The 26,836-nt window shown below is 40.6% G+C and overlaps 1 long non-coding RNA gene across 1 annotated transcript; it reads right to left on the bottom strand.

The window, feature by feature from the left end:
* LOC147361620 (uncharacterized) lies at window positions 1-25,814 on the bottom strand. The gene is made up of 2 exons (XR_015138161.1): window positions 25,598-25,814; window positions 1-772 (listed from the first exon to the last, which is right to left on the bottom strand). It is a non-coding gene; the product is annotated as an uncharacterized LOC147361620 (long non-coding RNA).
* Window positions 25,815-26,836: the final 1,022 nt, after the last annotated feature.

The raw sequence follows: 26,836 nt of genomic DNA, 5'->3' as shown, positions 1-26,836 counted from the left end.
ATGGCTTAAACAACAGATATTTATTGTCTCATGGTTCTGGAGGCAAGAGATTTGAGATGAAGATGGGGGGTAGGTTGCCTTCCAAGAGCTGTATGGGGGAATCTGTTCCATGCCTCGTGCTCCTAGCTTCTGAGGCTTTAGTGGCAATCTTTGGCATTTCTCGGCTTTTCCTGCACCACCTTGCTCTTTGTCTTCATCTTCCCATCTTCACTTCTTCCTGTGTGTGTCAGTCTCTGTGTTCAAATTTCCCGTTTTTATGAGGACACCAGTCATCCTGGATTAGAATCCACCCGAATGACCTCATTGTAACTTGATTACCTCCATAAAGAACTTACTTCCATATGAGGTCACACTCTGAGATATAGGGGGTTAGAACTCCAAAATATTTTGGGGTCAGGGGAGGGAGGATGCAATTTAATGCACAAGAGATATATTTTGAAATCAAATGTTGTTCAGTCACTCAGTCATGTCCAATTCTGTGACCCCATGGACTGCAGCACACCAGGCTTTCCTGTCCTTCAACATCTTCTGGAACTTGCCCAAACTCATGCCTATTGAGTTAGTGATGCCATCCAATCATCCCATCCTCTGTCATCCCCTTCTCCTCTCGCCCTCAATCTTTCCCAGCATCAGGGTCTTTTCAAATGAGTCTTCTCTTTGCATCAGGTGGCCAAAGTACTGGAGCTTCAGCTTCAGCATCAGTCCTTCCAATGAATATTCAGGGTTGATTTCCTTCAGGATTGATTGGTTTGGTCTCCTTTGAAATCAATGCCTAGAAATTAATGCATATGATTCCTTTACAGATTAGTTGTTAACTGCTGTGTTAAATAGATTTCAAATTGATATTTTGTTTTGCAAGGAGATACAATCCGGATAACTTGGAAGTTAACACAAAAATGGGAGCAATTAAAAATTATGCTTGCATAAAAACCATATCCTAGTGTAAAGCACAGGGAACTAGACTCTATATCCTATAATAGACCGTAATGAAAAAGAATGTATATACAAGATGTATGTATATATAAAATGTACATATATTAAATGTGCATATATATATATAACTGAATCACTTTATACTACAGCAGAAATTAACACATTCCACCTCATGCGAAGAGTTGACTCATTGGAAAAGACTCTGATGCTGGGAGGGATTGGGGACAGGAGGAGAAGGGGACAACAGAAGATGAGATGGCTGGATGGCATCACTGACTCGATGGACATGAGTCTCAGTGAACTCCGCGAGTTGGTGATGGCCAGGGAGGCCTGGCGTGCTGCAATTCATGGGGTCGCAAAGAGTTGGACACGACTGAGCGACTGATCTGATCTGAAATCAACTATGTGTGCATGCGTCCTCAGTTGCTTCCGACATATCCGACTCTTTGCAACTCTATGACTAGCCCGCCAGGCTCCTCTGTCCATGGGATTCTCCAGGCAAGAATACTAGAGCAGTTTGCCATTTCCTTCTCCAGGGGATCTTCCTGACCCAGGGCTCGAACCTGCATTTCCTGTGGTTCCTGTATTTCAGGCAGATTCTTTTTACCACTGAGCCACAGGGGAAGCCCAAATAAACTATACTTCAACTTTTAAAAATTGTGCTTTCAAAGAGTTTAAGGTAAGAAGGATACAAAACTATATACTATGACCCGTTTTAGGCTAAAATAAATATATAATGAAAATAAAAACAAAATTGAAGGAAAGGGGTAGAGTTTTAGCAAACCAAGAAAGTCTTAACACTCAACTAATTAACATACATCAGACAAATGGAATAGACAGCAGTGGACCTATGGGAAGCAGATTATGAGAGAGGGAACTTAGATCCATTTACGTATCAGGGGAGACCAAAAGTGGCTCTATTGTCACAGCCGAGAGGAGAGGATTTGGAGGAGCCACAACCCTGCAGGGGCAAGGAAAATAAGGGGACTAATTGGTCGGGGAGGACAGGATAGCACCCTAGCCCCTCCCCCTAGGGAGCCAGAGAAAGAGGACCTCAGGGAGGGTGAAGACAGGGAGGCCCAGTCAGTGTGCCTGTATGCTAAGTTGCTTCAGTCATGTCCGACTCTGCGACTCTGCAACCCCAGGGGCTGTAGCCCGCTAGGCTCCCCTGTCTGTGGGATTCTCCAGGCAAGAATACTGGAGTGGGTTGCCATGCCCTCCTCCAGGCTGGTCAGTGTAGGCTGGCACAAAGCCTAGCAGTGGAATTTTCAGATATTAAAAAAGGACTTGTTTTTCTTTCTTTTTAAAAATTAATTAATTTAATTAATTAATTTTGTTTTGGCTGCCCCACGTGGCGTGCAGGGTTTGTCATGGTCTTAGTGAGGGTTGGGAAAGAATTTCCAGATATGAGGCAGAAAGAGAGAACAGTTTATTAGAGTGGGAGACGCTGTTAGAACAGCGAGCCGGCTTGAGGGAGAGCTGACACCTTTTGCGGGCTAGTAGCCAATTTTTCCTGAAGAAGGAAATGGCAGCCCACTGCAGTATTCTTGCCTGGAGAATCTCGTGGACAGAGGAGCCTGACGGGCTACACAGTCCATGGGGTCGCAAAGAGTCGGACACAACTGAGCGACTCACACACACACTCACAGCTGATTTTTATAGCCTGAAGACAGAGAAAATTCCTATTGGAAGGGTGGTAGTAGGTAATTGGTTAGGATGGTATACGTTGGGTGGTAGAGTGGATATTTTACCTAATATGACATCAGGAGACTGGCTGGTTTAGATCAGGAGGCTCATGGCAACTGTTGCTATGGAGCTTGGTTAATTCTGGAAATTTTTGTCCTCTGACCTTGGTATAAGGCTCCAAACTTGTGACCTTGGTATAGGGCTCTATGTGGTTCTTGGCTCCCCAACCAGGGACTGAACCCTGGCTGTGGCAGTGAACATGCTGAGTCCTAATTACTGGACCACCAGGGAATTCCCAAAAAGGACTTGCTTTTCTTGTCCACAAGGCTCAGGAGTAACAGAGTTGGCAGTTTTGCTGGGTCCTACACTCCCATCTAGACAGAAAAGCAGAAGGTTCTGATAAGAAGAAACTGAGAATCAAAAAGACAGTTAACAAGTGCTGGTGAGGATGTAGAGAAATCAGGACTCTCCTACACTGCTGGTGGGTTGGGAAATGGTGCAGCTGCTTTGGGAAGCAGGCTGGCAGTTTCTCATAAGGTTAAACACAGAGTTAATGCTAGTGGTAAAGAACCCACCTCCCAACACAGGAAACTTAAGAGACACAGGTTTAATCCCTGGGTCAGGAAAGATCCCCTGGAGAAAGAATGGCAACCCATTCCAGTATTCTTGCCTGAAGAATCCCATGGACAGTGAGGCCTGGTGAGCTACAGTCCATAGGGTCTGAAAGAGCTGGATACAACTGAAGCAACTTAGCATGGCAGTTCCATTCCTAAGTACACACCCAAGAGAAATGAACATGTGTATCCTTACAAACACTTGTGCATGAATGTTCTTGGCAACGAGAACATAGTGAAAAAGTGGAAACAACCCAAATGCCCATCACCTGATGAGTGGGAAAACAAAATTTTGGTGTATTGATGCAATGGAATATTATTTGGCCAGATAAAAGGAAAGACAGATGCTACAACATGGCGAGCCTTAAAAATAGTAAGCTGAGTGAAAGAAAATAGTCATAAAATGCCACAAATGATGTGATTCCGTTAATATGAGTTGTCCAGAATAGGCAAATCAGTAGAGACTGAAAGTAGATTAGTGGTTTCCTAGCACTGGTGCCGTGGGGGTGTCATTATAGATGAACAATGACTGCTAACAGAATCTGAGGTTTCTTTTTGGGGGTGATAACATTTCTTAACTTAGGTGATGGTGATGACTGCACAGCTCTGGGAATATACTGTAACCACTGAATCGTCCATTTTAAGTGAGTGGCTTGGAAGGTATGGGAATTTTATCTCAGGAAATACATTTTTTTTTTTTAACAACAACAAAAAAAAAAAAGGAAGAAAGAAACTGAGAATTGCATGCAAGAGTCAGCAGCAGAAGTAACCTTGGGTTTAAAAAAGGAATCATTTGATTCAGGACCCAACCCAAGTAAGGAAACTTCCCCAGGCATCTCATAGATCCTCAGAGGAGGGGGCTGAGCGAGAGCTGTCCTGGACTGATTTATATCTCAAGGAGGACAGTCACTAATACACTGCTTTACTGCTGCTTTTGCAGAGTTCTGTCCCTCTATTCCACTCACTTTTTGCTTTGTTTTTATTTCTCTAGTAGTTTCTCGAGGTAAAATATTTAAAGCTATTAAAATGTGTTTGGTAGCAAGTCTAGTAACAGTAAAGCTCGTGGTGTTTTCTCTTCCTCTGTGGGTCTGGGTGGTGAGAGGGGATGTCAGATAGGTAATGCTGGAAGAAAGGAAACACTGTTTTGTGGAGGAATAAAGAGTGGCCCCTGCTCAGTACCAAGAAGTTGACGGAGGAGAGGGGGATGCTAATTAGTTTTGCGTTTCTCACTCTTCCTACACAAACCTGTTCACCTGGGGTCTTTGTGCTGCTCCCTGCCTACCTGGGGCTCTTCGGGATTTCTCTTTCTCCACTCTTCTCAACTCCCAGGTGAAATCTGTTAGTTTCTATTCCTTCAGACTTCTCTTAGGTGGTAGCCAGTTAATCTACTAATGTCTGATTAACTACAGCCACTTTCTTTGAATTGTCTTACCTCTCAGATAAAACCTTCTTAACCCTCTTTGCCAGCTCCTCCTCCCCTACCTTCTTCCTCTCGTGAAATGCTGGTGTTCCACTGTGTTAAATCCTTCTGTCTCCATTCTGCCTTCCTGGTCATCTCATCTATTTCCAGCACCGTCTTGACACCAAAGATTCAGGTTATCTGTAGTTAGGTAATATGCGAGACAGCGTAATAAAAAGCAGAGACAGTACTTTGCCAACAAAGGTCCATCTAGTCAAAGCTTTGGTTTTTCCAGTGGTCATGTATGGATGTGAGAGTTGGACCATAAAGAAAGCTGAGCACCCAAGAATTGATGCTTTTGAACTATGGTGTTGGAGAAGACTCCTGAGAGTGCCTTGGATTGCAAGGAGATCCAACCAGTCAATCCTAAAGGAAATCAACTCTGATTATTCACTGGAAGGACTGATGCTGAAACTGAAACTCCAATACGTTGGCCACCTCATTGGAAAAGACTCTGATCCTGGGAAAGATTGAAGGCAGGAGGAGAAGGGGATAACAGAGGATGAGGTGGTTGGATGGCTCAATGGACATGAGCTTGAGCAAACTCTGGGAGTTGGTGAAGGTCAGGGAAGCTTGGTGTGCTGCATTCCCTGGGGCCGCAGAGTCGGATGTGACTGAGCAACTGAACAGCAACAATCTGTAGTTTATACCTGCCTCACCCATTTTCAGAATAACCAAAATGTGCTATTCCTGAGACGTGCTGCCAGTGTCACCTGTCACTCTCATAGTAACTTCTCTTAAATTTTCACATTCAGTTCGTCATCATATCTATTGATAGATTAGGAGCTGGGTCCTAAACATGTTTTCACTATGTTCCCTCCCTCCATTCTACCCTGAGTTGCTGATCGTTTTTACAACTGTCTTACCCAGATTGTTATAGTCACCCCACTACCATCAACCCTGTCTCCTTCCTACTAGGATCACAATGGCCTCTCTAAAACTTTGTTTCCATAAAGCCAAGGATTATGGTGCCACATTTTGTGTTACAATGTATTACTACTTGGCAGCCTTTGTAGAGATGGTGGATTCAGACAGAAGTCATCAGTGTATGCTAAAGCAGGAGGTAGGTATCTGATGAGGAATAGAAGGATGTTACAGACAGAATACCTCCCTACAAAATACCAGTCAATTACAGAGTGGTGACTCCATAGCAGAGAAAACTAGCAGACACCAACTTGACCAGGTGATCAAGGTTAATATCACCTACAGCAATGGATCAACATGGAATGAGTGTCTTTTGATGCCTGCACTGAGAAGAACACAGTCATTTCTGTGGCGTTCCTTCCAAGAATGAATCATATAAACACATATAGAGACTAGTCCCTAAACACCCTGTTTTGTATTTCCCCCAAAGCAGACATCTTCCTATATAAACAAGGATACAAAACCTCCAAATCAGGAAACCAGCATTAGTACAAACACTGCCGAGCTTTCACAGATATCTTTCAGAGTTTATCTACCACAATGTCTCTTTTCCTTTCTGGTCCAGGGTCCTATTCAGGAATACATGTTGCATTTCACTGTTATATTTCTTTAGGCTCTTTAGTTGTTTGAACAATTCCTTGGTGTGCTTTGGGGGAAATACAAACCAGGGTGTTCAGGGACTAGTCCATCTGGGTCTATAAAGAGAGCATGAATACAACAGAATAAATGCAAAAAAAAAAAATTTACTGGAGAATCTTGGTGAAGAAGATATGGGAATTGTTTTTACTATCCCGAAAAATTTTCTGTAAATTGGGAATTATTTCAAAATAAACATTTTTTTAAAGGAAATTTCTTGCATTCTCTACGTGCTTTTTCTTGCCTCTGACCTGCAACATGGATGGGCAGGACACTAATTGCATTTTGGTGGTGCAGATAAAGATGGCATTGGGACATCACTGTTGGGTAAGTGAATAAGAATCTACCTGCCAATGCAGGGGACACGGGTTCGAACCCTGTTCCAGGAAAATTCCACATGCTGCAGGGTGGCTAAACCGGAGCACCACAACTACAGCAGTTCTCTGGAGCCCACGAGCCATGACTACCAATGCCTCCACACCCTAGAGCCTGTGCTCTGCAACAAGAGGAGCCACCACAATGAGAATCCACGTGCTGCAACAAGGCAGCGGCCCCTGCTCACCCCAGCTGGAGAAGAGCCTGCACAGCAACAAAGACCGCCCCACAGTCAAACTAAATAAATCTTTTTTTAAAAAAATGGCATCCTAGGGATGTGGAGCCACATATGGAAGGTATTTAGGATTCAGAAGGGAACCCAGAAAGCCTGGGTGACATATGTCACTCTACAAGGCTGAGGAGAGAAATGAACTTTGATGTATTTAATCCACTGTATCTGGGAGTCTCTTGGTAACAACAGCCTTGCCTATACCCTGTTTTTATTCCCACCACTCTTCCATATAAGCCAGAGTAACGGTCATAGTAAACTAGACCATTATGTTCTACCTGGTGTCCACAACCAATGCTTGATGCTGTTTCTGTCCAGAGTGAACCGTCTCCCCTTCTCATCATTTCCCTTGTCACTTCCAGTCTGCCAAACCCTTTCTCTCCATCTAGATTTGCCCTGGACTGCCCACTCTGGCAGCCCCGCCTCACACCAACTGAGTTCTATAAGTATGCATGTGCACGCTCAGTTGTATCTGAATCTTTGCTACTCCATGGACCATAGCCCGCAAGGCTCCTCTGTCCATGGGATTCTCCAGGCAAGAATATTGGAGTGGGTTGCCATGTCCTCCTCTAGGGGATCTTCTCGACCCAGGGATTGAACCCACATCTATCGTATCTCCTGCATTGGCAGGCAGGTTCTTTACCACTAGCACCACCTGGGAAGCCCATCTGTATTAGGATTATAAGTAATCTGGAGGTGATTTAAAGTGCACAGGAGGGGAATGCATGTAGGTTATATGCAAATGCCAAGCCATTTTATGTAGGAAACTTGAGCATCCTTGAAATTTGGTATCTTCGAGGGTCTTGAAACCAATCCCCAAGGATGTGGAGGGATGATGGTGTAATGGAGCCTGGACTACCACTTTCTTCTAGTTCTTCGTTGCTACTTCCGCACTATTACCTCCATTTTTTTCTCTTTTAAAAAGAACATTCTTTTTCCAGCAAAAGTATATATGTTTGATACCAGAAAAATTGGAATGGGCACACATATACACAAATATCTGTTAAGTGTCAACTAGTAACTACTAACAATTTGATGTTTGTCCATCCAAATTTTTCTCTGTGCATGTATGTTGCTGTTGTTTGGTCACTAAGTTGTGTCTGACTCTTTTGTGACCCCCGTGGACTGTAGCCGCCAGGCTCCTCTTGCCTGGATTTCCCAGGCAAGAATACTGGAGTGGGTTGCCATTTCCATCTCCAGCATGTATGTATACATAGACTTTAAAAATTAATATTTTTTGAAAATAGGATCATCTTATGATACTCTTTTACAGCTTGTTTTTTTAAAAAAATCAAATGCTATCCATGTTGATTTTTTCTACAAAATTTTTTTTAATAGAAATTCCATCACATGCATGAATCATAGTTCCTGTAATCAATCAATGTTTTGGGATATTTTACAGCTATTTTTATTTTAACTAATATTTAGTTATGTTTGCAAATTTGGGGACTTAAGTTTTTTTTTTAACTTTCTTAATTTTATTTTATTTTTAAACTTTACAATATTGTATTGGTTCTGCCATATATCGAAATGAATCCGCCACAGGCATACATGTGTTCCCCATCCTGAACCCTCCTTAAGTTTTTGAGGCTTTTGAGCTCAACTTACAAATCTTATTTTATTTATAAATCTAATATAGTTTGTTTTAAAATTTAAAACAGTTTTTACTTTTTATTGGTTAATAATTATCTTATAAATTGAATTATTAACTATAATTTATTATTAAATCTCTCTAAATATTTAACAGTTTTATCAAATTCTCTTAGACATTTCAAACCATAAGTCACACATTTAGTGAGTTTATTTCTTTTTAACACCTCAAATGCCTAATAAAATCCAATCAAACTTCCTCAGCATTTAAGGAGTATTTACATGAAAAATAAGGCAAAACTTGTAGATTTTAACAATCAGGTTCCCTTAAATACTTAAACTGTGTTATAAATTTAATTAGTTAAATATTTCTAAGTATGTCACTTAAAGACATAAATCTGTCAGATTCTCTAAAACATATCAAATACCTCAAATCATGAACAAAACATAGAAACTATAACAATGATTACAAAATTTATGACAATACCTATTCAAAAATATGAATACTCTAATTTGCCATCGTGTTTTTTTTAACCATCTAAAAGCTTATCTGTATACTTTCTCAGAGTTGCAAGTTTACTTATCAGGCTAAGAGAAGCTCAGGCTAGCTGTCATAGGTACTTAGGATCACAGGTTATTGGCTTGGTGTCAGGAGATGTGAACCTGGAGGTACCTTCCAGAATAATTCACGCAGGCCAGTCTTTATTTGGCTGATCACTTCTTCAAATCATGTTTTTGGTTTGGGGGTTTAAATTAAAATCTAGTACATTTTGTATTCCTCTTGATTACTGCTCCCCTTTTCTAACTGTAACTTCTTACACAACTTTTCATTTCCTAAACCCAGCTGTACCCTCATCTAGTGACTCTCTTCATCCCTTTTCTTTTCTTTTCTTTTATCTTTTGGCTGTGCCTCACATCCTGCCTGGGCATTTTAGTTCCCCAGCCAGGGATCAGATCCGCGTTTCCTAAACTGGAAGAGTCCTAACCACTGGACCGTCAGGGAAGTCCCCTTTTAATTTCTTTGCACCTCTCCATCCAACTGCAATCATGGCGATGTATCCCCATCCAACCTTCTACCTTCAAAGAACACCATCGCTGCCAACAACTTTGAAATTGACTGGTACTTTTTCATGGTCGTACCTCGACAGCCCTCTACCTTTGAAGTCTTACATTTCATTACATCAGTTTAATAGCAGCTTCTAATCCTTTCCTGGGCTGCACCTTAATTCACATCTGATTAGATTTGTGTGATTTGGGGTTAGTCTGGAAAGTGAGCTTCAGCCAACTTTTAAAGGAAGGAGTGGGGTGGCGCAGTGGTAAAGAATCCACCTGCCAAGGCAGGAAATGAAAATTTGATCCTAGAGTCACGAAGGGTCCCCTGGAGGAAGAAATGGCTACCCACTCCAGCTTTCTTGCCTGGGAAATCCCATGGACAGAGGTACCTGCTGGGCTTCAGTCTATAGGGTCACAAAGAGTCAAACACAATGGAGCACACGCATACACACACATACACACACACACACACACACACTCTCTCACACACAAATTAGCCAGGAGGGAATTCCCTGGCAGTCCAGTGATTAGGACTCAGTGCTTTCACTGCTTGGGCCCAGGTTCATCCCTGGTCAGGGAACTAAAACCCCGAAAGCCCTGCAGCCAAAAAAAAAAAAAAATTAGCTGTGAGATAAACCAAAAAACTGCCTGAAATTTCTTCCAGAAAACACAATTGTTAGTCATAGCTATCAGTTTGTAACAATCAGAATATTTTCAGTTTCATGTGTTTTACTTATATTAATAACCTAAAGACTGACAGCATTCTCTGCACAGTGGAATTTGAACTCTGAGTCATCAGAGAGTCCCTCTGAAATGTTAAAATTCCTTGATGACATTCATGTACTTGTATTTTTGTCTCTTGTAAAAATTGGGGGATTTAAAATTCTCCACTAGGAATGAAAACCAATGTGACTAATGAATTATGAAGTCATTTTAAGAGTTAAAATGGCAAGTGACTTTTAACAACATTTAAACTAATATTACCTTTCTATCAAAAAAAATGATTACATTGATTATACATATTTCTGAGCCATATAGTTCCCACCCCTTTCCCCCCGCCCATACATTCCACCTTTTGTGGTGTCAGTGACATAAATCAGAAGTTTACATTTTATTAATAGATTGGACTAATAGTACACACAGGCTATTTCTGGATACTTAACAGAAAGGTGCAGTCTTCCTGGGTGGCACAGTGGTAAAAATCCACCTGCCAATGCAATAAAGGCAAGAGTCACAGGTTTGATCCCTGGGTTGGAGGATGCCCTGGAGTAGGAAATGGCAACTCACTCCAGTATTCTTGCTTGGAGAATTCCATGGACAGAAGAACCTGGAGGGCTACAGTCCATGGGGTTGTAAAGAGTTGGACACGACTGAGCACACATGCATATACACAGCAGAGGGGTACAGCAAGGGTGTACTAAATGGTCATCTTAATAGTTAAGTTACTTTCCTAAAGCTAAAGCTATTTGTGTCCTTCTGGTTATAGGTGAAGGAGACTGCACAAGTATTAAGAGAACTTTAACCAGCCTAGGCTGAGTTTCTGAATCAAAGCAGAAGCTTAAAAGGCTTAGAAGATAGAGTGAATCTTTGCTCTCTCTGCCCACCCTTTCCCTTCTCTCTTCTTTTCTCTTTTCTCCATTCCTCTTCTTTTATTTTCTTCTGTTTGTTTGTTTTCTCCTTTCTGAAATTAAAAAACCAACCATCTAGAGTTGAGCTGGCCATGAAAGTTGAGGGTAGATACACACACACACACAACACACACATATATGTCATCATATGATTACTAGCTCCAAACTTTCCCTCTCAATGACAAAAAATCCCATCCACTCCCCTAGTCATAAATTCTCGTGCATTTTTCATCTTTGGCATTTTGATTATGTTTAGCCAGATAGATAAATTTTCTCAGCTTTCAGGTAAATTTTTTACTTTCTGAGAAAAATGTTTGTACATTTATGGGTTAGGGGTTCAAACTAAATAAGCAGAGAGAATATTTTTCTTTAAAAAAATATAAATCTAAATTCCCAGAGTTTTTTTTTAATAAACATAGCCAATTAAAAAAATTATTAATAGTTTGGAATTTCCGCATTACAACTCATGATTGTTTTGCCATGTGAATTTTTAGAACCATTGTCAAATTTGGGAAAATGTTAATGAAATTCTTTTCATATGTAAGCAGTAAGATTTCAGCATCATTTCACTGCATTGGTGCCAGTGTCACATGTTGTCTAGTTTAGAACCACCAGAGTTTGTATGAAAAAGATGTGTTAGATATATTAAGAATCAGTCCAATAATAGAAGCGGAAAACGTGTTACTTCACACAAGCCGTGCTTGTGTTTGTAACTGCTCTAGGTTTTGTCCGACACATATGGGAATTTCGACAAATTCTATTTTATGCCAACTCGCACTTTTTAAAATAGTGAATGGTTTGTTTATGCTTGTACCTGTTGCGCTGGTGATGGTGGTTTAGTCACTAAGTCGTGTTCAACTCTTGGGACCCCCATGGGCTGTAGCCCTCCAGGCTTTTCTGTCCATGGGATTTCCCAGGCAAGAATCCTGGAGTGGATGGCCATTTCCTTCTTCAAGGATCTTCCCCACCCGGGGATCAAACCCAGCTCTCCTGCATTGCAGGCAGATTCTTTATCGCTGAGCCACTTGGGAAACCCTACACTGAACACATTCCTGACAGGAGAGGACTTCCATTCTGACCAGGTGCTGATGAGAAGCAAAGCCTCCAGGTTACAATGTCACATGTTCGATGGCTGGAAGACTTTTCTACAGACTAGGCTCTAGCTTTGCATGTTTTCAACCTTGTCTCTCCTCTGTTCTCTAGATACTGCATGCTTTATATTGTAATATGAACTCTGGTCCTAGATCCTGGTGTCATGGTTCATGGTGAGTTGGCATGGATAGGTAGGAATCCTCTTAGAAGCCATTCCTATACTCTGGATGATTATCAATGACTTAATTATACATGGAAGTGACTGTGAGTCCCATAAACATATTCCACTAAACCCAAACCACACAAGTATCTGCCCAATCCATAATCAACAGGTCTTACTGTATAGCACAGTATTCAATACCCTGTGAAAGTCAAAGTGTTATTCTCTCAGTCACATTCAACTCTTTGCTACCCCATGGACTGTAGTCTGCCAGGCTCCTGTCCATGGAAATCTCCAGGCAAGAATACTGGAATGGGTTATCATTCCCTTCTCCAGGGGATCGTCTTGACCCAGGGATCAGGTCTCCTGCATTGCGGGCGGAATCTTTACTGTCTGAGCCACCAGGAAAGCCACAGGATATTGGTACTGACATAAATATCAATATCCTGTGATAAACCATAATGGAAAATAATATGAAAAAGAATATATATATATGTATTTGTATAACTGAGTCACTTTGCTGTACTTAAATGTAATTAAAACAACATTCTAATTCAACTATAGTTCAACAAAAATTTAAGAAATTTTGGTTGGTGCCAACATAGCAATAGATAAATCAATCTCTCTGTCTCCAACTGAACATCTCCAACATGCTTCGACACAAGGGGAAGTCTGAGTGGAAAGAGATGATAATTCTAACCAGTGATGAAAGCATTATTTTTTGGAATTCTCTGGCAGTCCAGCGGTTAAGACTCCACATTTTTACTGCCAAGGACCTGGATTCAATCCCTGGTCGGGGAACTAAGATGGTGCAAGCCAGGAAAGGAGGTTGGGATGGCTTTAGTAAACAAAGAATCCATAGCTTTTCATTGGTGAGTCTTAGCCAAGAAAGAAAAGCAGTCTTTCTTCTTCCTGTTGGGCTCTGCTATTGTTGCAGGGTGTGAAAGCTCCCCCTTCTGGTCTCCTGACTCTATTTAATTAAAGCTTCTGTTAATTAACTTTTTACAATATTTTATCTGTTTATGTCTGTAGTAAAATACTCTCTTTCATACCCAATATCAGTGCCTTCACATTTTCTTGATCAGTATAGGTAAAGGGTTTATTAATTTAATTAGTCTTTCTTGACAATTGAGTCTATTATGTATATGTTTCTATTTATTTTTTTTCTACTTTCTTTGGGCTTAATTTGATAAGAATTTTTTCCTAACTTTTTGAAATGGTTGTTTAAATCATTATTTTCAGCCTCTTTTCTAATATATGTATTTAAGGTTATATTTTCCCCTTTAATTATGTGTTTAACTATATTTTGATGTCATTAGTTTCTAGTTTAGTTCCATTGTCCTTAGAGACTATAATGATTTTAGTACTTTGAAATTCAGTGAGACTTGCTTTATACCTCAGCATATGGTCAGTTTTGTAAATGTTCTGTAAGTGCCTAACAGGTCAAGTTTGCTCATAATATTTGTATTTTCCCTATTGATTTTGTCTGCTTTATCTGTCATTGAGATACATGTTTAAATTTTCCCATTTTGATTGAGGACATGTCTATTTTCTCCCTTTAGTTCTGACAATTTTCATTGCACATTTTGAGTATATATTGTGTGTCTACAAATTTGGAATTGTTAACTTTTTTTTTCTCGGCCATGCCTGCAGCTTGTAGTTATCTTAGTTCCTTGACCAGGGATTGAACCTGGGCCCTCCATAGTAAAAGTGCAGAAATCTAACCACTGGACTGCCAGGGAATTCCCTGGAATTGTTAAATCTTATTGATGACTTTAAATTTGAAATATGAAGTGTCCTTCTTTATATCTGGAAGTTTTTCTTGACTGTGTTTGTGTTATATACATTTTACCATCCTTTTACTTTCATTTTTTGGATTCCTGATTATGGCAAAATATATGCTTGATTTTTGTAAATCTTCCATGGTTTCATGAAAAGAATACATACTTTGGTGCTAGTGTGCAAAGTTCTGTGTTTGGCTAAAGACCAAGCCAGTTGATTACATTATTAATATATTAATATCTTTGATTTTTTTTTGTCCACATATCTATTAAATTCTGAAAGAGGTTTATGAAACTCTATTATAATTGTGTGTGCATGTGCATGTGTTTCCAACCAAGTTCTTGCACTGTTAAGTGCTTTTGGACTTTGGTATTCAATATTTATTTGGTGCGTAAAAGTTTGTCATGATTATCATTACTAGTTCGTGGAGTTTACCACCTTTATCTTTACATAATATTCTTTTTCACAGTGTTTTGGCTTTAATTTTTCTATGGTTGATATTAATATTCTCCTTCTTGTTTTTTGTTTGTTTGCCTTTAGGCAAACATCAGAAATCCTAAATAAACAGTTGTCTCCAGATCCCTGCTGTGTGCTAGGTAATGTGAGGTGAGGAGGTTAGCAGTCTGTGCAAAAGATAAAGTTTCTTGCTTTCAGGAGTTTCATTTTATTTTACTAATGGCATATCTCATTAAGAGTCTGGCTTGCATACATATACTTTTCCAGCAAGTCTCCTAATTTGAAGTTTTTCATCAAAGAGTATAAACAAACAAAAAATCTATACTGAAACAAATATCTAATCTCTGAAACAGTAAAATCAATTATTAATACAGAACTATCAGCTCTAAAATGCCAATAATGGACTTATTATGAATTGTAGAAATCTTAAAGTGGTTTTCTAGAGTAGGGGTGCTTACCTAACCAACAGAAATGGTGCAGTGGGCTTAGCTAAGTCGAAGGAACTTTGGCAAGGCTGGTGGGAGCTGTATGAGATGTTAACAAAGGTACACTTGATTATTGGGGTTATTTCCAAGGTACAATTAATGTTAAAGTTGTATTTGATTTTAATGTATTGCACAGGAATACAATAAGAATTAATGTCTGTAAGTTCCTTGAAAACTTGTAAAAGTGGCAAATTGCTTTTACTACTACAAAGACTCAAAAATCTATACGACACGGACAAGTATATAAGTATGATGACAGTTGAGAAATGGAATATTTCCTGCCATATCAACAAACAAAGATGTCACAGCCATCAGTGATTCCAGCTCTCCCAGTGTGAATTTTTGAACCTGGAGTGAGCCCAGAAAGGAGAACAATACCTGCTATCTGGCAGCCACTAGGCTGTAGCCACTCCCAATGGTGAGCACTGAGGAGCTGGAGGAGGAGGATGTGAAAAACACAGGATGCCAGCCCCAGAGAGCTGAGATTCATATGAAAGGAATGATTTCAGAGAGCCCAGCCTCTTGCATCTTCCCACACATACAAAAGTTCTAAATTCCTTAACTTGAGATATCTTTTTGTTGTTGTTGTTCAGTGGCTCAGTCTTGTCCAACTCTTTGCGACCCAATGGACTGCAGCACGCTAGGCTTCCCTGTCCTTCATACCTGAGATATTGGGTTTTCCTTAATTAACAATACTCTTTGGGCTTCCCAGGTGGCATTAGTGGTAAAGAACCTGCCTGCCAATGCAGAAGACATAAGAGATACAAGTTCCATCCTCTGGAAGGTCCCCTGGAAAAAGGAAATGGCAACCTGCTTCAGTATTCTTGCCTGGAAAATCCCATAGACAGAGGAGCCTGGTGAGCTGAAAACCAGGGGGTCACAAAGAGTTAGACACAACTGAAGTAACTTTACATGTTTGTTGTTCAAACTTAACACGTCCTTTGTTGCAAACTTCTGTATAACCCAACTCCTCCCCCCACCTCCTTGGAGCAATTCTCTCAGGGTCACTTGAGATGCTGCCTCCAGGGCTTGGAGTCCTAAAAATTCCCACTGAATAAAACATAACTCTCAACTTTTAGGTTGTGACTATTTTTTTAAGTCCATACAGCAATGAAAGGCTCTCTCTTCTGGTTGAGGATAATGGACATGCTAAAAAAAATCTTACAACATAGTAGTTACTGGTAATTGCCACAAAGGGGAAGGCTTTTGTTTTTAGTGCACCAAAAATTTGTTAAGACAAGATTAGTACTAGGAAGTTGCTAATAACCTTGTATAGAACTATGGAGCAAAAGTTATAGCATAAGATGATATACAATTTACAGATAGATATAAAGGCAGTACATTTCATTCTGGGATTCAAAAATAGCTCTAATTTACCCACATGTAAAGATGCCTGCTCCTGGGAAGAAAAGTTATGACCAACCTAGACAGCATATTAAAAAGCAGAGACATTACTTTACCAACAAAGTTCCGTCTAGTCAAAGCTATGGTTTTTCCAGTAGTTATGTGTGGATGCCAGAGTTGGACTATAAAGAAAGCTGAGCACTGAAGAATTGATGCTTTTGAACTGTGGTGTTGGAGAAGACTCTTGAGAGTCCCTTGGACTGCAAGGAGATCCAACCAGTCCATTCTGAAGGAGATCAGTCCTGGGTGTTCATTGGAAGGACTGATGCTGAAGCTGAAACTCTAAAACTTTGGCCACCTGATGTGAAGAAGTGACTCATTTGAAAGGACCCTGATGCTGGGAAAGATTGAAGGCAGGAGGAGAAGAGGACGACACAGGATGAGATGGCTGGATGGCATCATTGACTCAATGGACATGAGTTTGAGTAAACTCCAGTATTGGCGATGGACAGGGAGCCTGGCGTGCTACAGTCCATGGGGGTCGCAAAAAGTTGGACACAACTCAGCGACTGAACTGAACTGAACTGAACCCTCATGTAGTTCCCAGTCCAGAATGTCTTGAGGGAGAATTTTTAAACTTGGGCTGCTGTCACTAATACAATCCCTAACTATTCACAAAGTATGACATTTCACCCCCACCCCGTGCATTATTGGTACTTAAGGGAGAGAAGCAGGCAACAGAGGATGAGAGGGCTGGATGGCATCACCAACTCAATGGACGTGAGTTTGAGCAATCCCTGGGAGATAGTGAAGGAGAGGGAAGCCTGGCATGCTGCAGTTCATGGGTCGTGCAGGTCAGACACGACTTAGCAACTGAACAACAACAACAACAAATTAACACTAGCTTCTAGAAGTCTGCTGCTGGGGGAATGTCCCTGGAGGCCATCTGCACAAAATGTAATTCTCACAGTATATCCCAGAGCAAATATAATTGATGGATTGTATATCATTTTGGATGTAGTCTTTATTAGCATGAAAATGACTTAGTGTTGACCAAAGACTTTTTACTAGTAATCAATGCTCAAGAATGAACCCTTCCTAAAAAAGGGTTCTTTAGCCTTACTGTGGAGAAGGCAATGGCATCCCACTCCAGTACTCTTGCCTGGAAAATCCCATGGATGGAGGAGCCTGGTAGGCTGCAGTCCATGGGGTTGCGAACAGTCGGACAAGATTGAGCGACTTCACTTTCACTTTTCACTTTCACGCCTTAGAGAAGGAAATGGCAACCCACTCCAGTGTTCTTGCCTGGAGAATCCCAGGGACGGGGGAGCCTGGTGGGCTGCCGTCTCTGGGGTCGCACAGAGTCGGACACGACTGAAGCGACTTAGCAGCAGCAGCAGCAGCCTTACTATGTGAGTAGGTAGTTGTCTACAAAATGTATTTTTAGGGGATATGAAATGTGTGAAAAATAAGACTCAGAAAATTTTTAAAAAGCAATCATGAATATATAATCAAATCCTTTCCTTTCAGAACACTTATAACTATATGGGAAGATTATATATTCTAATAATGCTCCCATTGTTTTTTATGAAATTATTCTCAGCATCAGCTCTTGATCCTCACCAGAATATTGGCTTTATTTCTATTGACATCATTATCTTTAATCACAAATAACATGGCTTGGCTCAGTAATTTTTATTTCCCATAACTGGCTCTGATAACTTTGAGTCATTTCCAAAAATTAAATCTTCCCTTAAGATTGAAGATTTGCTACTATGAAGATATTTTTAGAAATGTGATTAGAGTACTTAAGCAAATCTCAAAAACACATTATAATTTAGAGTTGTCTAGTTTTTGCCAAGGTGACTACTTGGAAAGAAATATTCATTTAGAGTATCAGTTGAAAGAGAGAAAAAAATCTCATTATTACATACTTCCATTTCTTCCATCCAAAGATAGGAATATTGCTGCATTTGTGTATATTAGTGCCAGAGAACACAAAATTTTGCAAGTTACTCTCTTTCCCTATTAGTGTGCAATTATGGGTTTCAAAATCCTGGACTTGCGTGAGGAATACCAAAAAGAATCTAAGGGAACAAAATATGGATTTGATGCATTTCAATGAAGGATGAGGAAGAAATATATTTAATTCTGAGGTGAGAGGAAGATAACAGTAAGAAAATCCAGAATGGGGGGACACAAGCTCTAATGAGATGGCTGCAGTTCAGGAGAAAGATCGTAGAACTCGGGACCCTCAAGAGTCTCAGCTGATTTATTTTGGGGCACATAACAAAATTTTACAGATCTTTTCAAAGTCTCAGAATCCCAATATTAACACAACATCTTCATTTTAACTGTTTCACAGGATTGTTGGGAGAAGGGATGAGCAAGCCTGGATGCTTTTGCAGGCTGTGAAACACTACGGAATTTGAGGCATCATTACAGTAATTGCCAACATCATCATCATATAAGAGATGCGTGAGAGTGCTAAAAGAAGTAATATTGAAGGTAATAAAAATTGTCAGAAGTGGGATCTATTTTATACAGAAAGGTGGTTAAAATTACTTTGCAAATAAAAATTTTTACTTACTGGCAGAGAGATTATTTTTGCCATGAAGTTCTCATTTTATCATTCAGTCCTTAGGACAGCTCCATAAAGCAGGGACTAGTTCCATTTTAAAAATTAAGAAACTGAAGCTGAACGATGTTAAGGGATTTCTTAAAAGCTGCACAGGTATAGGTAGTAAAAACCAGGTTTCAAACCAGTTATTTTAATTCCAAATCTGGTGTATCTTTTTGTTTCATTAACATTACATTTTGTGCTCACAAAAGCGAGCTTAAAGCTCAGGGGATATCCTCCTATCCGTTGTCTTGAATTGTAATAAATGAATTACTTGAAATGTATTTCACAAATACTTCTGCAATGCTACCATGCAGGCTTCACTGAATGGCAGAGGTGGAAGAAACACTGGTGACTGGACCCCAAGAAAGAGGAGTGCTGAGAAAATGGTTAACACTGCTCAATATTCTAGAGGAAATATAAAACAGCTGAAGAAAAGCACTAATAAATCTGCTAATACCAGTGGTGGCTCTGGGGGAAAAAAATTAACACAGCAAGGACAAACATCAGATTAATCTTGATTAAGAGATGAACAGGAGATGAAGATAATCGTTATGTATGGATGATTCAAATAAATTGCCTGTGAAGAGAAGTTAGGGCAAAAAAAGGAGTGGTCATGTATGGATGTGAGAATTGGACTGTGAAGAAAGCTGAGCACTGAAGAATGGATGCTTTTAAACTGTGGTGTTGGAGAAGACTCTTGTGAGTCCCTTGGACTGCAAGGAGATACAACCTGTCCATCCTAAAGGATATCAGTCCTGGGTGTTCATTGGAAGGAATGATGCTGAAGCTGAAACTCCAATACTTTGGTCACCTCATGTGAAGAGTTGACTCATTGGAAAAGACCCTGATTCTGGGAGGGATTGGGGGCAGGAGGAGAAGGGGATGACAGAGGATGAAATGGCTGGATGGCATCACTGACTCGATGGACGTGAGTTTGAGTGAACTCTGGGAGTTGGTGATGGACAGGGAGGCCTGGCGTGCTGCGATTCATGGGGTCACGATTCAGTCGGACACAACTGAGTGACTGAACTGAACTGAATGAGAATTTTAAAAATAAATTCTTCATTACATAAGCAGGCATATATTCTTCTTGTAAACTGAAGTGATACAAATAAAGCTAAAGGCCTCTTTCATCACTCCTCCCAATCCCTTCCTGTTAGCAATTTAATGTTTATCCTTCCACTCTTTTCTGTATAGAATTATATATAGCCTTATAAGGAATATGTTTTAATGATCTTACATAAAAGGTGCTGTATTCCACATATGTATCTGTATTATGCCTTTTTCAGTGATAGGTCTTACACAAAAATGGTATACACAATCCATTTATGAAGACTTAGGTTACTTCCAATTCTACTATTATCAACAATGCCTCAAGGGAGCATCGTATGTATGTCTCCTTGAACACAACAGTACTTTTCTAGGGGAGATACCATGAGTGGCACTGTTAAGCCATAGGGTATGAATATTTAAAAATTTCATAGATACTGCCAAATTGTCCCCCTACATAGCCGTGTCAGCTAGCCCTCTTAGCAGGAGTGACTGTTTACGGGCCTTGTAAAAAAAAGGAGAAAAATGTTATTTTTTCTGCTCACAAGATGTTCACAATGGGAAGGAATAAATGACTTAAAAATTATTTCAGTTTACATATTTGCATACTAAGAAGAAGGTCAGAAAAAAGAAGACACTGATGGAGAATGACTATATACCGGAGGAAATGCTAGGGGAGGTTCAGAGCACGAGTGCAAGGTCCTGGATGGAAGGAGGGCCCCTGTTCTGTTGAGATGAGGCGGAGTCTCCTTTTCATGGCTGAACAGAATAGAAAGCAAGCTAGCAGGGCTGGGAAAGGGGGAACTGAAGAATGTGGACAAATGTTAAAATATAGGAAAAATGAGAAAGCAGATGACAAGGATAATGTTTCTCAAAGGAAAAGTTGTAAAAATATTGGTAAATTCTGCATATTAATAATATATCAACATATTAAAGGCTCTGAAAAAGACTTAGAAGTTGTTTAACTCAGTTTCCCAAATTTTGTCAATAACATAACCTTTTGCTTTGTATCAGTTAACATACTGTTAAACTAATCTTCTATGAAATATGCTTTGAAAGTGTTAGTTGCTCAGTGGAAACCAACTCTTTGCGGCCCCATGAACAGTAGCCCATCAGGCTCCTCTGTCCATGGGATTCTACAGGCAAGTATACTGGAGTGGGCAGCCATTCCCTTCTCCAGGGGATCTTCCTGACCCTGGGATCGAATCTGGGTCTCCTGCCTCGCAGGCAGATTCTTTACCATCTGAGCCACCAAGGGAAGTCCTGAGAAATACCAGACTAGTGAAAGTTTCGAAGGAACTGCCAAGTGTCCAGTATGTTTTCACAAAATTAATTTATTTGAAAACAAACTGAAATAAGAAATACAGAGAACAATTTAACAAAAGCCCATATACTCACTCCTTAGAATTAAAAGGTTAAGATTAAACTACAATAAAGTTTTAACACTTATTTTTCTATTATAGAAACAATGTCTGTTCATGACACAGATTTGGGAAGTGGAGGAAAAATAGGAAGAACCTTCTCTGTTGTCTTATCACCTCAGTAAAACCACCATTAATATTTTTAGGTAGTTACTTTAATCTTTATTTCTATTACACTTTTTATTGTTTACATCATTACAATAAAACAACAAATGCAGTTTTGCATCATGTTAAATACTCACACTATCATAAGCACTGTTGCACAGTTCATGGTTTTTTAATGGCTGCATAATATTCTTTGTGAATAGTCCACTGTTTAACATTCCCCTTGGTTCTAGAATTTAGATTGTTTGCATCTTTTCTTTTTTGGCTTTCATATGCTATATTTCAATGAGCACACTGTAGCATAAAACTTGTTATTTAGAGTTACCTTCTTAGGATTTATTTGCAAAGTAGAATAAGAATGATGTACATTTTAAAGACTTCTAAAAAAACACTGTTAACTTGCTTTGAGGATGCAGGGTAGGGGGAAGTGGGTGATGCTGTATTATCAATGCTTTATTAAAGAGTGTTTGTTCTGTTTTCCTCAATTTATTTGAGGTTTCATCTTGTTAGCACTACTGAACTTTTTTCAGTTGATGGAGATTTACAAATCCTAATCTGTCATTGATCGCATTGTGTATTGACAAGAATACACAGAAGAACTATACAAAAAAGATCCTCACAATCCAGATAATCACAATGGTATGATCACTCACCTAGTTAGATATCCTGGAATGTGAAGTCAAGTGGGCCTTAGGAAGCAGCACTACGAACAAAGCTAGTGGAGGTGATGGAATTCCAGTTGAGCTATTTCAAATTCTAAAAGATGATGCTGTGAAAGTGCTGCACTCAATATGGCAGCAAATTTGGAAAACTCAGCAGTGGCCACAGGACTGGAAAAGGTCCATTTTCATTCCAATCCCAAAGAAAGGCAATGCCAAAGAATGCTCAAACTACTGCACAATTGCACTCATCTCACATGCTAGTAAAGTAATGCTCAAAATTCTCCAAGCCAGGCTTCAACAGTATGTGAACCATGAACTTTCAGATGTTCAAACTGGTTTTAGAAAAGGCAGAGGAACCAGAGATCAAATTGCCAACGTCTACTGGATCATTGAAAATGCAAAAAAGTTCCAGAAAAATATCTATTTCTGCTTTACTGACTATGCCAAAGCTGTTGACTGTGTGGATCATTACAAACTGTGGAAAATTCTTAAAGAGATGGGAATACCAGACCACCTGACCTGCCTCCTGAGAAACCTGTATGCAGGTCAGGAAGCAACAGTTAGAACTGGACAAGGAACAACAGACTGGTTCCAAATAGGTAAAGAAGTACATCAAGGCTGTATATTGTCACCCTGCTTATTTAACTTCTATGCAGAGTTCATCATGAGAAATGCTGGGCTGGAGGAAGCACAAGCTGGAATCAAGATTGCTGGGAGAAATATCAATAACCTCAGATATGCAGATGACACCACCCTTGTGGCAGAAAGCGAAGAAGAACTAAAGAACCTCTTGAAGAAAGTGAAAGAAAATGAAAAAGTTGGCTTAAAGCTCAACATTCAGAAAACTAAGATCATGGCATCTGGTCCCATCACTTCATGGCAAATAGATGGGGAAACAGTGGAAACAGTGACAGACTTTATATTTTCTTGGGCTCCAAAATCACTGCAGATGGTGACTGCAGCCATGAAATTAAAAGATGCCTACTCCTTGGGAGAAGTTATGAGCAACATAGACAGCATATTAAAAAGCAGAGACATTACTTTGCCAACAAAGGTCCATCTAGTCAAGGTTATGGCTTTTCCAGTAATCATGTATGGATGTGAGAGCTGGACTATAAAGAAAGCTGAGCACCGAAGAATTGATGCTTTTGAACTGTGGTGTTGGAGAAGACTCTTGAGTCTCTTCAACTGCAAGGAGATCCAACCAGTCCATCCTAAAGGAAATCAGTCCTGAATATTCATTGGAATGACTGATGTTGAAGCTGAAACTCCAATCCTTTGGCCACCTGATGCAAAGAGCTGACTCATTTGAAAAGCCCCTGATGCTGGGAAAGATTGAAGGCAGGAGAAAGGGACGACAGAGGATGAGATGGTTGGATGGCATCACCGACTTGATGGATGTGAGTTTGAGTGAACTCTGGGAGTTGGTGATGGACAGGGAAGCCTGGTGTGCTGCAGTCCATGGAGTTGCAAAGAGTTGGATATGACTGAACGATGGAACGGATCTCATTTCCACTGGTCTCCCAACACATTGCAGATCTCCTAAATTTGCCATGTATTTCTTCATCTAGGCGGTTGATAACGTTTTTTTCATAAAATAGGTTAAAAACAGAGTTCAAAGGAGGTCAGTAAAGACCATGTTGATACATGGTCAACTTATCAATACTTTCTGGATATTGTTCAATGAACTCCAAAGCCAGCTTTTTCAACATTTTGACTAATCAAAGAGCACTGAAGTCTCCTAACCATAGCATTGCAGCCTACTTTCCTCCATCTTGTTCACAGGGATTTGATATAGGAAACTGTCAAACATGGTATTGAGGGGTGACTTGCTCTACCTTTGACATTTCTCTCATGGCCCCAGTAACTCTTGAGGACAAAGGATGTATCCTATACACCTCTGTGTGTCAGCGCCTAGCACAGAACCTGCGTGGTACATTGTATACAGTAGATTCTCAACAGAGGCTTGTCTGAAAGATATGCTTGATATGGTATGAATTTAATGAATCTCTGTTGTCTCTCCATTGACACTTCTCTTTCCTAGCCATCCATAGACACACACACTCACTTAGAAATAGTCAAATGTGTAGTGGAAAGGGCACATCTTTTGTAATTAGAAGGCGTGAACACAAGTCCTGGCTTTGCAATTTACTAGCTGTTTGTGGCTGTTGTTTAGCTGCTACTCGTGTTCAACTCTTGTAGCCTGCTAGGCTCCTCTGTCCACAGGATTCTCCAGGCAAAAATACTGGAGTGGGTTGCCACTTCCTTCTCTAGGGGATCTTCCCAAGCCAGGGATTGAACCCCTATCTCCTGTATTGGCAGGCGGGTTCTCTACCACTGAGCCACCAGGGAAGCACCTTACAAGCTGGTAACGTCATGTAACTCTAGACCTTCAGTTTGTTCATCAATAAAATGGTGGTAACTCATCTTCTTTGGGCTTCCCTGGTGGCTCAGATGGTAGTATCTGCCCCCAATGTGGGAGACCCAGGTTCAATTCCTGGGTAGGGAAGATCCCCTGGAGAAGGAGATGGCAACCCACTCCAGTATTCCTGCCTGGAAAATCCCATGGACCGAGAAGCCTGGTGGGCTACAGTCCATGGGGTCGCAAAGAGTTGGACACAACTGAGCGACCTGACTTTCATCTTCTTTACTTTCATCATATAGTTCTTACGAGTCAATTTTTTTTCTAAAGGGAAATCTGATTATGCCATTACTTGACTTTTTAAAACCCTGTAAGACTCTGATGCTGGGAGGGATTGGGGGCAGGAGGAGAAGGGGACGACAGAGGATGAGATGGCTGGATGGCATCACCGACTCGATGGACATGAGTTTGAGTGAACTCAGGGAGTTGGTGATGGACAGGGAGGCCTGGCATGCTGCAATTCACGGGGTCGCAAAGAGTCGGATATGACTGAACAACTGAACTGAACTGAATAACTTTCTATTGTCCTCAAGAAAAATGTCTAGTCCTTTACTGTGCCTTCGAAGGATTCTATGATCCCACCCCCACTCAATTCTCCACTATCACCATTCTAACAACCTAAGCTCTTTTTTACCTCAAGGCCTTTATCTCAAGCTGTTCCCTTTGCCTGCAAAGCTCCTTTCTGCACTTACACATTGGTTACTAGTAGCAGTGACACTATTGTACCAAGAGAAATAGCTACAATCTACTCAATCCTTACTAAGCACTGGATACTTTATATACACTATTAGTTTATCCCTTACCAAGTGACCAACTAACCATTCTTAACTGGTTTATAGACAAGGCACAGAGAAGTGAAGCAACTTACCTCAAGTAACACAGCTGTTAAGTGTAGGCACTGGATTACAAACTCAGATATGTCCCAATTCAAAGCATATGTTCTCCTCTCCTGCTAATAAGGTATCAACTTTTTTCCAGAAAGCCCACACTCTAATAGCTAATATGATAAGGTTAGTACTTAACACACAGGTTTGTAATCGCCTGTGTACCATGTGTCTCTCCAACCAGAGGATAAACAAGCCATCTGAAACTCAGAAAAGAATGCCTCTTGTTTACTTCTGCTTCCCCAGCTCTGAGCTCAGTTCCTGGTACACGTAACAGGCATTAATAACCATTTGTTGAACAGACATACATGTGAAAATGTTTTTAAACAGGGAGACGTAATACAATGTTAATTCTAGTTTAGCTAAGGAACATCACCAGGTTTACCCGTTTGTGGGTTATGAAATGCACTCCCCCACCCCCGCTCCTTCTGCAGTGTGGTACACTGGCTTCTCTTCGTTCTTCTGTGACCTCTTCTGTTTGCCGCAAATACCGCCAACGTCTCCCCTCCCTTCCAACTGCCTTTTGAGAAAATCGACTGCAGAGGAGAAAAACTAAAATACTACTTTCCCTTCATAGCAACTCTTTAAAAACTCTTGCAAACTTTTTTTTTAAATACAGCGGAGCATAACATTAGCAACGGATGCGCGAAAAACCCTATCCTTTGAAAATGAATTTCGAATCAAGACTAGACTGGAGAAAAGAACCCCGGGCGCAGGTAGAACTGAAACGTTCAGGGGCTGCCTCTGCAGCGCTGTCCCCAGGTGGCATCTTATTTTTTTTCATAATATTTTACTGGAGGCTTTCAGTAATATAAATAGAGAAAACAGGTGCTGTACTCAGCTGGGGGTTTGCCTGAGTCAACCTCCTCTGCTTCCAGTTTTTTTTTTTTTTTTTTGATAAAAGGCCCAGGAGTTTTAGGCAATCATTTCTGTAGCTCTCCTCACCCTCAGCGGGAACGCGGGGATGGGGCGGGGGGGGGGGAAGTGGAGGGTGGGGAAAAAGTGAAGGCGCGGAAGTGCGACGAACGGACGGAGGAGCTCCTCTCCCAGCAGAGGCAGGGCTTGGGCTCCGGCGTCAGGTGCGCCCCCCCACCTAAGAAATGACCATCATATTCCGTAAATTTCGTCGTTTCAATTAAGAAATGACGCTCTGGCTTTACAAGTAAGAGGACAAACGAAAGCGGGAAGGCCTGTCGCCTCGTGAGAACGCTCCCCCAGCCAGC

This window comes from Bos grunniens, chromosome 12 (assembly GCF_055505025.1).
Source record: "Bos grunniens cultivar Pamir isolate PY7600 chromosome 12, Bosgru_T2T1.0, whole genome shotgun sequence".
NCBI classification, from domain to species: domain Eukaryota; kingdom Metazoa; phylum Chordata; class Mammalia; order Artiodactyla; family Bovidae; genus Bos; species Bos grunniens.
The sequence above is the reverse complement of the archived record's forward strand: the minus strand, read 5'-3'. Positions and strand labels throughout refer to the sequence as shown.